Source organism: Mya arenaria, chromosome 8 (assembly GCF_026914265.1).
Source record: "Mya arenaria isolate MELC-2E11 chromosome 8, ASM2691426v1".
Taxonomy (NCBI): domain Eukaryota; kingdom Metazoa; phylum Mollusca; class Bivalvia; order Myida; family Myidae; genus Mya; species Mya arenaria.
Genome location: NC_069129.1, coordinates 28954014 through 28961971, shown reverse-complemented (window position 1 = coordinate 28961971; position 7958 = coordinate 28954014). Strand labels below are relative to the sequence as shown.

At 33.9% G+C, this 7958-nt stretch overlaps 1 long non-coding RNA gene across 1 annotated transcript; it reads right to left on the bottom strand.

The window, feature by feature from the left end:
* Window positions 1-1628: 1628 nt before the first annotated feature.
* Window positions 1629-7592, bottom strand: LOC128242654 (uncharacterized). Its single transcript, XR_008262655.1, has 5 exons — window positions 7412-7592; window positions 2874-2966; window positions 2558-2622; window positions 1922-2050; window positions 1629-1689 (listed from the first exon to the last, which is right to left on the bottom strand). It is a non-coding gene; the product is annotated as an uncharacterized LOC128242654 (long non-coding RNA).
* Between the last annotated feature and the right edge of the window lie 366 nt (window positions 7593-7958).

Here is a 7958-nt window from a genome sequence, read left to right as displayed (position 1 = left end):
GGCTGAAGTATAAAAAGGTTTACTGGCTTCCAACATCTATGGTGACCTGGGTAAAAATCCCGTCCTGGGCACACATTTAAAATTGGTATGTGGTCATAAAGCTGGACAAGTGGGTTTCCTTTTGGAACTCCGGTTTCAGAGACCGCAAAAAAAACGAAATTCTAGAAACTTAGGGCCCTATCATGCACAAAATTTCGAATTTTGTCCACAACCAACTTAAATTGATAATCAGATATTTGCACATGAAAAAAACTAAACCTACCCATTCAATTTAATAAATAGGATAATATATAACATCATTATAGGCAGAAAATACAATGTCATGTAGAAAGGGTGAAAAACGTGAATTTGAAATAAGTATCAGAGATGATACTTTTCACCTAGAAATTACACAAGTTCTAGGTTTCATATATTACCTGACTGAGATATTAGCAGCCTGGGTGATAAAGTCTGCAGCCTGGCGCTGCTAAATTGAACAAGAATTCTGGAAACAAACAACAGCATAGTGATTAGTCATTGCATTTTTTAAAATCAAATTCTATACTTCTTCAAAAAATGAATTTGTACAATAGTATACATGTAGTTTTGCTGTGGACACATCAAATTATTTTTTTTCTTTTACAGATTTTCAAGGGGAAAATGGGTGAATGAGCTAAAATTATAATACCATTTCTATTTCAAAGATAAACGTCGGTGGCAAAAGCGATTTTGATGAAATTAAAAAACGCATTCTGAAGTTGTATATACATATTACCATTACATTTTTAATGAATAACACATTTTGCTTTGATGTGTTCAAGTTTTGTGAGCATATTGCCATTATTTATACAGGTTCAGCATGAAAATAAATCACTTGTAATGAAACGAGTATCGAGTACAATAGAAAATCTTGATGTGTTCATTTTAACAAGGGATGCCACTCTCTTACACAAAATCGGTTAACGTAAACAATTTTGCTTAGAAAACTAACAAACACTCCCAAAATTACGAATTGTATTTAACATATTTCATAAAACTTCAATAATCTGTCTCTAAAGTGTAGTGGGTCTGGTCTTAACTACAATTATCGGGCATCCTGCTTCGATGCATTCTGTTTTTCAAACCTTTTTTGGTATGGTTCATTATAAACAAATTTACTTTTTTTGTGAAGTATTATGATATTTATATATTTTAATGAAATCTTCAATATAACAGGTTATTGAATGTAAAACTGGATAACAAATATTTAATATGCTTTTACATGGATAACATGCTAAGATAACTTTCTTCATGTGGTGTGCATCTTTTTTCAATTTTGATGTGCAATTATTTTCATGAAGTATGTGTTTTTGTGCTATTTTATAATAGACAGACAAAGGTTATGGAAATTTACTTACTGTTGCATAAAGCATGACTATAGCATATAAAGAATGTATTCCTAATCTTTTGATTATTGTCCGATAGAAAATTGAAATACTTGGTCCGATTAGATTTCGCTTTTCGATAGCAAATGGAGTCCGATTTTCAAACATTACAAATCGCCATAGCAGTAGTTTAACATGAAATTTGAAATTGAAAGTACTATTTTCTCATGGTACTATTTTGCTGTAGAGTAAGGTGATAATCAAACAAAAATAATGAAACCTCACCATTTCTAGGCAATAAGTTGAAAGTTGAACAATGTTCTCTTCCAAAAGGATGTCACACATTCTACAATAGAATGAAGATATTGATTGAACAGTTTAGAAACAATCTAACACTAATTTCTAAATAATTCCCGGAGACAAGATATATTTTTGGAAAAACTACAATGCTCTTATCCAACTGCTTAAAAATTATATTGTACGCATTCATAAGTGCATGTTGTCAGCTAACAGGCACAATAGCAAGTACAATTCATACATTGTTTTATGTACTCTGTATGCAATCAACAATGGATTACCTGTCACCCGCTTTGACATAACACAGTAGACACTCAAAGATGGTTTTGTGGATTTCCGGCTGTGTTACCCTGCCCACCATCTTTACCAAGCTCACAAGTCCTTCTTATGCAACTGACTCCTGAGTGGTGCTTAAACTGAAATACACATGATGTACATAGGTATTTATGAAAGATAATCTACCTCATTGTCTACTTCATTGATTGGATCAACTCACTCTGCAGCTCACATGGAAGCTGTTGACAATGTCACAAAATATGTATTTCATTTCGTAAAGGTATGGCCAAGTTTAAAGTATTTGTAAAACATTGCCATTTCAAAATTGATGCTGCCACAAGGGCAACCAGATACATGTACCTCAAAATATTATCTTCAATCAAACAGATATGCAAAAGAACTGCCTATATAGGAAGTTTTATTATTATCACTATATGTTCACCAAAATTCCGCAAATTCACTCTTGACTCAAAATCAATAACCGTCTTCTACTGATCATGACAAATGAATATACCCAGATTCAAATCTTTTTAACAAGCTATTCAACAAACTAACGTTAGAGATCAAACACAAACGTTTGACACCACAGACAAAGACTGTTATCCAGACTTAACAGGTGAAACGAAAATTGGAGAACTTACCTTCCAAGACATTCTGAAAGGATGTTGTGAAGCTCTTCGGCAACTTTGGTGGCCTTACAAAGGTCCTAAAACACACATTTATAGACATACGTTAACAAAACTTACTACACTCATATACTTTTCTTACCTGCATCATATTGCATATAACTAATTACAGTCGCCAGATGTGATTTAAAATCTTTAAAAAAAATACTAGCTTTCTTGGGATTCAACAAGTAATGTTTGGTAGAAAACATATAATAAAGTGAAAATTATGAAAGTATATGCAGTACTTCAACTCTTCTTTCTTGAAATCACCCTAAATAACCAGTTTTACCTTTTCCCAATACACAGCAGAACAGAGGACAGGAATCTTATGGAGTCTTGATGGGAACACCCTCTTTCCCGGGGTGGACCGGGGTAACAATGGCTACAAACAAAAACGAATGTAAACTTTAATAGGGAACAGGGGTTGTGTGTATAACTCAAATTGTAAATTTGAACACAAACATTGTTGAGCAGTGTAAATTGTACTATTTGGCACAAATTTACCTACAATTCAGAATACATCTTATTTTTTCAGCCAATTAAATTGCATAAAGACAATCATTAAGTACTAGCTAAATCATTAAGGATATCAACTCTCGCAGGTGTTGAAAGTCCCCCCTTCTAACACTTATACGATGCATCCTAAGTGCAGATAGATTTTTTTTTCATTTTGGCAATTAGTACTTTGTAATTAGTCATTGCGAAAAGTTACAAGAGCTGTCACAGAGACAGCGCGCTCGACTATTCCGCCGCTTTTCAGTGTAAGGATTGACTTAAAAGTGGTTACATGCAAAACCTTAAACAGAATTTCTATGTCAAATAAAAAAGGGGCCATTATTTGAATTTAATGCAAACTAGAGTTATCTTACTTGGTTATCTAAGTAGATTGGATGGTTGAGTACCATTTCATAAAGTCTCAATGCAATACATCCAGTAGTTGCTGAGATATTAACCTATGTGTGCTTACATGCAAAACCTTAACCAGAATTTCTAAGTCAAATAAAAAAGGCCCATAATTTGCATTATATTCAAAACGTGTTACCTTACATCATTAATTTGGATGGTTGAGTACCATTTCATAAAGTCTCAATGCAATACATCCAGTAGTTGCTGAGATATTAACCTATGTGTGCTTACATGCAAAACCTTAACCAGAATTTCTAAGTCAAATAATAAAGGCCCATAATTTGCATTATATTCAAAACGTGTTACCTTACATCATTAATTTAGTAGGTTATATAGTTGGGAATACATATGTAAAGTTTCAATGCAATACATGATATATTTGCTGAGATATTGACTTAAATGTGGTTACATGCAAAACCTTAACCATAATTTCTAAGTCGAATAATAAAGGGCAATTATTTTGCATTGAATGCCAACTAGAGTTATCTAACTTGATTAATTTAGTATGTTGGATGGTTGAGTACCATTGTATAAAGTCTCAATGCAATACCTCAAGTAGTTGCTATTAACCTATGTGTGCTTACACGCAAAACCTTAACCAGAATTTCTAAGTCGAATAATAAAGGGCAATTATTTACATTAAATGCAAACTAGAGTTATCTAACCTGGTTAATTAAGTAGGTTGGATGGTTGAGTACCATTATATCGAGAATCAATGCAATACCTCAAGTAGTTGCTGAGATATTAACCAATGTGTGCTTGCACTCAAAACCTTAACCAGAATTTCTAAGTCGAATAATAAAGGGCAATAATTTGCATTAAATGCAAACTAGATTTATCTAACTTGGTTAATTAAGTAGGTTGGATGGTTGAGTACCATTGTATCGAGTCTCAATGCAATACCTCAAGTATTTGCTGAGATATTAACCTATGTGTGCTTGCACGCAAAACCTTAACCAGAATTTCTAAGTCAAATAATAAAGGCCTATTATGCATTAAATGCAAACTAGAGTTATCTTACTTGGTAAATATAGTAGGTTCGATGGTTGAGTACCATTGTATCAAGTCTCAATGCAATACCTCAAGTAGTTGCTGAGATATTAACCTATGTGTGCTTGCACGCAAAACCTTAACCAAGGGGTGACGCCGACGCTTGGGTAAGTAGTATAGCTCTCCTTATTATTCGAGTCGAGCTAAAAATCAAATTTGCTTTAAAAGTTTCTCAAAATAGAGCAAAATTTTATTATATATTCCAAGGACGAACACAAAGGCCTACACTACCAGCTATTAAAACATGAGAAAATAAGCAATGATATTACAAAACAAGAGCTGTCACAGTGACGAGCGCTCGACTATTCCGCCACTTTTCGGTGTATGGATTGAAAAGTTTTGGCAAAACATGCATGGATTACTGTTAGATAAGATTTCAATGCAATACATGATGTGCTGAGATATTTACATAAATTGAATGGAAAATATTTGAGGTGATACGCAAACTTAAACGTAAATTCGAAAAAGGGGCATAATTTGGTCAAAATGCTTGATAGAGTTACCTCCTCCTGTGTTCAGGTTGGGCGCATGAAGTTGAACAAGTGTGCAAAGTTTCAAAGCCAGATGTCAATGGACTTTGAAAATATTTGAGGTGGTACGCAAACTTAAACGTAAATTCTAAGTAAAAAAGGGGCATAATTTTGTCAAAATCCTTGATAGAGTAACCTCCTCCTGTGTACAGGGTGGGGGCATGATGTTTAACAAGTGTGCAAAGTTTCAAAGCCATATGTCAATATTGGAGGTGGTACACAAACTCTTACAAAAACTTTACGACACTCGGGTGACTAGGATAGCTCTCCTTATTCTTCGAATAGTCGAGCTAAAAAGGTTGTTTCCTCTTAAAACATGCCTTCGCAATGTGATTATGTATTTGTACTTCTAACGATGATTTTGTGCGTCGGAGATAAGCTTTCTTACCATAATTTTTGTACAACAAGACATATGCCTCTCACTAAGTATTTTGTACATCCTGACATAAGCTTCAACACAATACGTTTTCTTCCACTTGACATAAGCTTTCTCTTAGGCCAAAAAAATAAATACCTGTGTTTCCGGTAACATGGCGAACTTTTTTTTTTTTAACATTTTCCATATCATACAAATTTCTGTTGCATCAGATCAATTATGTTATATCTACGCGTTTCCTAATTTACAAAAAGTCTGATAAAACAGCATTGTTTAATGTCTGAAATCATTTCCTTACCTTCGACTACCATATTTTCCCGCCAATTTTGTCCATGAAATCTGGTGCTTTTTTGTATACAATGCTCGTTTATAAGTCGTGATCGGTTTTTAGGAAAAATCCAGCACTTCAATTTCAACAAATCTTTGATATTGTTTTAGCCAAACAGTCAATTATCAACTAAATTTTTAATTTGCTTGAGGAAAATCACCAAATTTCTTGTCAGCTCGTGCTCTGACGTCCCAAATTGTACCGTTTGATCTGCAGCCGACACATTCCAATAAATGTGTTAACTTTGACAGGTTTTTGTTTGGATTTCAGTTGATGGGAATTAAATAAGGGGAAATAAATAACCATTGATAATTGCGGATAAATTAATATAACGATAAATGAAATGTGTACTGGAACCTGGCAGTTAGCCTGCATGAATTCGCAAAGCCTAATCGTAAGAAGCTTGCATGATAAACGCAAAGCCTTATCGTAAAAATGTAAGTTTTAATTTGGACATGGATATGGATAAATAACACCGCAAACTATAATTCAAAATATTTTCATCAAAAAGACAGCAAAATATGTCTCCCGTGATCAACCACGTGTTTTGACCGTAGACATGCGTTTGCCAATTTTAAGATATCGGACAGGGTTCGCCGCTCTCCGCCATTTCGTTTTTCTTTCAGTCTCGGTAATACACAATCAGGAATGAAAGTACATTCTCCGTGGACATTGAAAGACAAACAACGAAAGTAATAACGGTATATTTGAAGAAATATATTTTTTTACGAAAGAATTTAAAAAAATTTTTTTTTTTACTTTAATGTCTAAAAAAAGATAAAGGTCGGCGAGGAAAAAAATAGGGTCGGTCAGGTCACCGGAAACACAGGTATTTTTTGGGGGGGGCCTTAGTGTCTTTTGTACATTCTGACATAAGCTTTTTGCTGTGATTTTTGTAGTCTGACGTAAGCTTTCATACTGCGTATTTAGTACAGTCTAGTGTAAGTTTTCCCTCGTTGTAATTTGTAGTCTGACATAAGGTTTCTCACTGTGTATTTTGCAATCTGACATAACCTTTCTCATAGCATTTTTTTTGTAATCTGACAAAACTTTCTCATAGCGTTTTTTGTAGTCTGACATTTACTTACTCACTGTGTATTTTGAAGTCTAATATAAGCTTTATCACAATGTGTTTTGTAATCGGACAAAAGCTTCTACTGCATAATTAGTACAGCCTGCATAAGCTTTTCACTGTGTTTTTTGCAATCTGACATAACCTTTCTTACTGTCTATTCGGTAGACATTTGCTTTCTCATTGAGTAATTGTAGTCTGCCATTAGCTTTCTTGCTATGTATTTTGAAGTCTGATATAAGCTTTATCACATTCTATTAAGTTTTCTGACATAAACGTTTTTATAACATATTTAGTACAGCCTAACGTAAGCTTTCTCAGTGTGTATTTTGTAGTTCAACATAAGCTTTCTCCTGTTGTATTTTGTAATCTGACAAACGATTTCTCAAGGTTCATTCTGTGCAGCCTGAAATAAACTTTCTCATGGTGGATTTTGTACAACCTGATATAGCCTTTATAATGGTGTATATTGTAAAACCTAACATAATCTTTCTCCTGGTTTATTTTGTAGTCTGACAGAAGCTTTCTCACTTAGTTATTCGTAATCTGACATTAATTTTCTTACGGTGTATTTTGTACAGTCTGGTGTATGTTTGGAAAGCTGTCTCCACACTAGTTCCTGACCAAGATCCCTCTGTGTTGTTCTAAGCTCTACCACAAACTTCTGGCGTCCAGCGTATTTGGTCTCTTCTTGGCCTGTACTACCGTGGCAACAAGCGGTCGAAGGTCCTTTTCATTCACAAAGTGTGACATGTCCCACAATGCATCTCCTGCCCGAAATTCCCAGGTGTCTCCTGTTATAAGTAGTAGTTGATTTATGAAATGTAAGCGAACCACTTCCATGAAAACTTCAAAAATAAACTTGGAAAAGTTAGGAAATATACGCTCACTGGGTACAGTTAAATGCAAGCTGTGTATGTATGTTTTAAGCATTCATCCCCTTTCATACATTTTAAGTTCAATAATAAAAGATCAAAATAAAAATAATAAGTTTTTGCACAGAATGTGTCATTCAATAATCAAATGACTGATCAAAATATATACAACAAATATGGGTTCAAATAGTTTGCAATACAAACTTGTTTTAAAACTCATTTTGGTGAGAAAAAAAG